The following is a 6,141-nucleotide window of genomic DNA, read 5'->3' on the forward strand; positions in this document are numbered from 1 at the left end:
TTAATAGGCTTCAAATGAACTTTGTGGTAGACGTTCACTCTAATACCGTTTCTTAATTTTAAAATACCAAAGTAACAAAAGTACCATCGTTTCGTGTCTGTTTAATTTACTCAAGTATCCGTATTTCGATCAGCTGATACACAGAAATTAAAAAATGTAGTGAGCGAAACCCAAGTCCTTTCTGCAAATTTTTCACAAACGTTTTTTAAAGTATTGAAACTTAATATAAATAACTTTAACTTCGATATATCTTAGACCCTGGTCTTGTTTTTAAAGATATTGGTTTAATTGACACTTAAGACAACATTGTATTTCGTACAAAAATGTGACGAATCGATTTTTATCAGCATGAATGTTCACACCGTCCTTATTTTCGATGGAGATTTTCACAACAAATGTAACAATCGCACTGTCAGAATATAGTCAATGTTGCGTCAATCTCGGAGCTTTCTATCGCAAAATACAACTAGATTGTGGTCATTATTAGCCCGGTAGGTTAAACCTTCTCAGCGGGCATCGTCTGTCGAGTTACTGTTAAAACGTTAAATGTATGTTCGGGGATATTCTCAACGATGGGCAAATTTGTGTCGTAAGGTGGTATATAGTTATTTAGTTACTTCCTGATGAATAATGAGGGTTTGCCATACACATATAGTATTTTTAGGCGGTAAGAAATTCTGACTGAATAGTGGACAACAACCTTGTCTGATTATTAAACAGAACAGAATAGAAACGCACATAGTAGAGCCTGGTAGGCCTATATAACTATATTTTGTTGAGACAGCAGGAACGCCATTTCCAGATTTTGCTGATGATACATATCTCTATAAATTATGAATGGAATTATATTGATGCGGATTTGCTCTGTCTAAAATAATTGCATTTCAATATAACAGTGAGTCATACAGGTACATGAAAATACGAAATGATCTCATATTACAAATTTCACTGTTCTAGTTAATTATTGGCCTTTTTAATTTCTTTGCAAACCTGACATTTTTGTCGTCAGGAAAAATAAGCTGTGACTTTAATATTCCGTTGTCAAACAATGATATAAGTTTCTTTTTTCTTTTTTTTTCAAGTATCAAAGGGTGTTTTCCACTGCTACTGGTCACAGTGTGAATGGTAACTATTAATTATCACCATAACTAGATATTCTTATCAAAATGTAAAAGAAATTAGTCTCCTTCAGTATATTCAGTTTTAGAGGGATTGTACATTTTCGACATCACCACGGTATCAAATATACCATATTTGTCACCGCTCATATAAATAAAGGGAAATGATTAGTTAAATTTAGCTAAGTATAAGCCAATTGTAAATATACAAACAATCCCTTACTTAACTTATTTATATAATGATTCTATCTATCTTTGGAATAAGCGGATTTGTCCGAGTTGTTGATCTGGGAGTCATACACACTGCGTCCGTGCCGGGCACTTGACCTTTGATCTTCTCTATAACAAATTCTCGCTATATTTTCTGTACAGTTTAACTAAAGCTGATGTGTAGCGGTATATTTCATTTGTTTGAACACCTTTGTAATCTTTGTAAATAATGATTAAAGACATTTGTTTTTGATTTATGCAACCGAATGCTGGTATCTCTATTATGTCAGATGCAGTTACGTACGACTGATCGCATGTAAACTAATAATGACGCGTGTTTTATTTTCTTCAGAAATTAAATTTTCAAAAAAGAATATTTGAGAATACTGTAAGATTAAGCATATTTTGTATTATAAAATATAAATAAAGACATCTTTTTCAGTGTACTATTAGCTTCGGAAACTTCAGTGGTGTTGCAAACTCCTGGTACATAAAAGAATCAATCTGCTATGTAGTGACTGTTAACACCCCAGGTAGGAAATATTTTGTTTCTTGCATGATTAGCAGACCAGAGCTTCGTACCATTAATATAGGATCTACTAGATTTACACATAGTTCTTCATGACATTTTTATCAACATTTTAAGTTATCAATTACTTGTACTTATTCAAACATGTACTCTAGGAGTTTGGGCTAAATCAAAATATAACAGAATAGTTGGCATGATCACAGCGGTTCATCGTTGATAAAAATGGAAATGCATGCATGAGAACAAGACGAGTGAAATAAAACGGATGCTGACCCAATTATCAATTCGTCCATTTAACAGTTATGTTACAAAAATAAAATAAAAAGCTGTTAAATAACAAATAAAAGCAAAAGTACGTTTGCATTAGTTTTTAGTTTTAGTTTCAATCATATATCTATAAATCTATATAAATTTGCACCTAACGGAACAAGGTTTAGGGTACGGTGTTATCTTATGTGGTAGATATGTACATGTTCGTATTACATACTGTTTCCGTTAGAATATTAAGAGCGGCTTACTGAAGCGTATAGGTGGCTTACTGTCAGGTAACCCTAGACGATAGTTCGGAAACCGTACACCATTCTCCAGCTGCGGAGGGTAACCGTATCTACAAGATGCAGTTGCTTATCGTGATAAAATATGTCACAATGGTCTTTTCTTATCATTTTGACTCGACAGTGACATGGTTCCTGCTAGTAATGAAAAACTGTGCACTACTTTTTGTTTTGTTTGTGTTTAGGAATGCATTTTTGCGGCGGACGCCAACTAATTGAGGTGCGCGAAGAAATGTATGAAAAGGAGCGCACTGAGGTGATTACCCTTATTGTTTCATAAAAATAGACCATTTATGAATTGAAAAATCTAAATTGTGGATTTTTGGCATATGTCAAGATGGCATCAAATGTTAATGCAAGCTGACTTATCCTGCACTGTATTTTGGGAAAAAAGCAACAGTTAAATGTAAAAGCTATTTGTTTAAAAACAGAACTATTTTTAATATACTATGTAAAAGTATTCGTGAAAAGAAAATGCCACCATAAGAAAGAAACGAAAGACCAGTGGTGACATTTTAACTTCATTATTTCACGCTTTCTGCTTCATGATTTCACGATTTCCACTTCATGAATTCACGATTTCTGCTTCCTGATTTCACGATTTCCACTTCACGAATTCATGATTTCACGTATTCACGATTTCACGATTAAACTTCACGATTTCACGATTTCTTGATTTCACGATTTCCACTTCACGAATTCACGATTTCACCATTAAACTTCACGATTTCATGATTTCTTGATTTCATTATTTCCAATAGGCCAATCCATTTCGTTACCCTCCATTCAATGAAGTGTATACGTAATGAATGGCCTTGGTTACCGAGGATGAGTTTATACTCCTGCATACGTGTGTGTGGAGGTTGGGGGAAGGATATTGGTGATTGTACCAACACAGTATTGGATACTTTCAACACTAAAACATGTATGAATACAATAAGATGCCCAAGTAGCTTTACTGTTTTAGACAATTCCAATATATATATATTATGTTTATTATGCCCCGCCATTTATGGCGACGGGGCATTAAGCCTTGCAGTTGTCCGTCCGTCTTTCCGTTATTTTGGAATCCGTCTTTCCGTCCATAGACACATTGGTTTCCGTTCATTTAAAAGAGAATGCTTGCATGGATTGAATTTATATTTTGTATGTATATCCTTTCCACGCCTGTAACGTAGTAAAACGTCTAAGCCGCTTTTTTACGTTTTGAACGGCCCTCGTGGTAAGGCCGTACTCTTGATCAACTCAGTTTGCATACCATTTACACAGCAGGTGGCAATAGCTTACATGTGAATAAGATGCATCGCTTTCATTTAATAGAACAAAGATGGGGAGCTTACTAAAACCGAAAAAAGGGGACTGGATCAATTTCACATTTAAAGCAATAATGCACTCTAAAAGTATTGTTTGTAAGTCTATTTCCTCATCAGTTGAGGCATTTTCGGCGAGTTTCCACCTGGTTGTGCAAATATATAACGCCATCTTACATGTAGCGAATATCACCCGCGATTTTCTACGTCATACATTAGTCATGTGACTACTAAAGTCGCGAAAAGTTGAAATTGTACTATTATGAAATCGTGAAATCGAGAAATCGTGGATTCTTTAAGTGGAAATCGTGAATTCGTGAATTCGTGAAGTGGAAATCGTGAAGTTTAATGGTGAAATCATGAAATCAAGATATCGTGAAATCGTGAAGTTTAATGATGAAATCGTGAATTCGTGAAGTGGAAATCGTGATATTGTGAAGTTTAATCGTGAATTCGTGAAGTGGATATCGTGAAATCGCGAAATCGTGAAGTTTTATCGTGAAATCGTAAATTCGTGAAGTGCAAATCGTGAAATCAGGAAGAAGAAATCGTGAATTCATGAAGTGGAAATCGTGAAATCATAAAGCAGAAAGCGTGAAAAAATGAAGCTGAAATGTCACCACGGGTCTTTCGTAGAAAGAAGTACAGATTACCTCCCTTTCTCTAATATTACGATACGTGTATTTAGTTTTGTTGCTAAAAGTCATGGGCCATCAGAAAAATTGGCTGGAAAGATCACTTCGCAGTTGTTATGCCATTAAACGTGATTTTTTTTTACTGATATGTTGAAAGGTTGCAGATCTAAGGACGACAAACTGCTGTTGGAGGCAGAAACACAAAAGGCCATCAAACTGTTGATTTGTCGTGTCCTTGTGTTCCTTGGAGAAGACACGACAAATAAACTGTTATGACGCCGCCACGTACTTTCTCGAACGCATAATGATCACTAGCAACAGATTTAGGACTAGGCTTAAAACTCTTCAGTTTTCAATGAATGAAATGTATCTATCATATACATGAACTAGTGATAAGAACATACATTGTACAACGCTAGTTTGAAAAAACAAACAACTCTGGCGAGTAACGTTAAAAAAAACTAATAATGCCGATGCTTTGATGCTTTTTCAAATCTAAAATGTGATTTCAATGTCATCACAATGCAAGTAGGCGATTTTTCGCCTTTGCTTGTATCATCATCTGAAATATTAAGTTTTAATCGGCCAAAGAGCTAAAAATGAAGCCCACGGCCTGTATGTCATGGTATTTAAGTATGAAATCGTGAGTTTTAAGGTAACATTTCATCCTTGTCACTTTGGTATGCTTGATGTTTCCAGTCTGTCTCACCAGCTTAAACACCTTCTGCCTCACCATCTTCTTACCCTGAAAATGATGACTTCTATACGAGACGCAACGACACTTTGAAATATGCCGGCTTAAAATAGATAATGATTATCTGTAAAGCCATAATAAGTTATCAAATATATTTCGTCTACTTTTTAGCTCACCTGAGCAATGAGTTTTTCTGATCGCTCGATGTTCGGCGTCCGTCGTCTGTCTGTCGTCTGTCGTCTGTCTATCGTCCGTCAACATTTAGCTTGTGTATGCGATAGAGGCTGTATTTTTCAACTGATCTTCATGAATTTTGGTCAGAATGATTACCTTGATAAAATCTAGGCCGAGTTCCAAAATGGGTCATCTGGAGTCAAAAACTAGGTCACTAGGTCAAATCAAAGAAAAACCTTATGTATGCGATAGAGGCTGTATTTTTCAATTGGCCTTCATGAAATTTTGTCAGAATGATTACCTTGATAAAATCTAGGCCAGGTTTGAAAATGGATCACCCGGGATCAAACACTAGGTCAGTAGGTAAAATCAAGGAAAAACCTTGTGTATGCGATAGAGGCTGTATTTTTCAACTTATCTTTATGAATTTTGGCCAGAATGATAATCTTGATGAAATCTAGGCCGATTTTGAAAATGGATTATCTGAGGTTAAAAAGTAGGTCACTAGGTCAAATCAAAGAAAAACATTGTGTATTCGATAGAGGCTGTATTTTTCAACTGATCTTCATGAAATTTTGTCAGAATGATGAACTTGATAAAATCTAGGCCAAGTTTGAAAATGGGTCACCCGGGGTCAAAAACTAGGTCACTAGGTAAAATCAAGGAAAAACCTTGTGTATGCGATAGAGGCTGTATTTTTCAACTTATCTTCATGAATTTTGGCCAGAATGATTATCTTGATGAAATCTAGGCCGATTTTGAAAATGGGTTATCTGAGGTGAAAAACTAGGTCACTAGGTCAAATCAAAGAAAAACCTTGTGTATGTGATAGAGGCTGTATTTTTCAATTGATCTTCATGAATTTTGGTCAGAATGCTTGCCTTGATGAAATTAAGGTCAATTTTTAATATGGGTCA

This window comes from Mercenaria mercenaria, chromosome 1 (assembly GCF_021730395.1).
Source record: "Mercenaria mercenaria strain notata chromosome 1, MADL_Memer_1, whole genome shotgun sequence".
Lineage (NCBI taxonomy): Eukaryota > Metazoa > Mollusca > Bivalvia > Venerida > Veneridae > Mercenaria > Mercenaria mercenaria.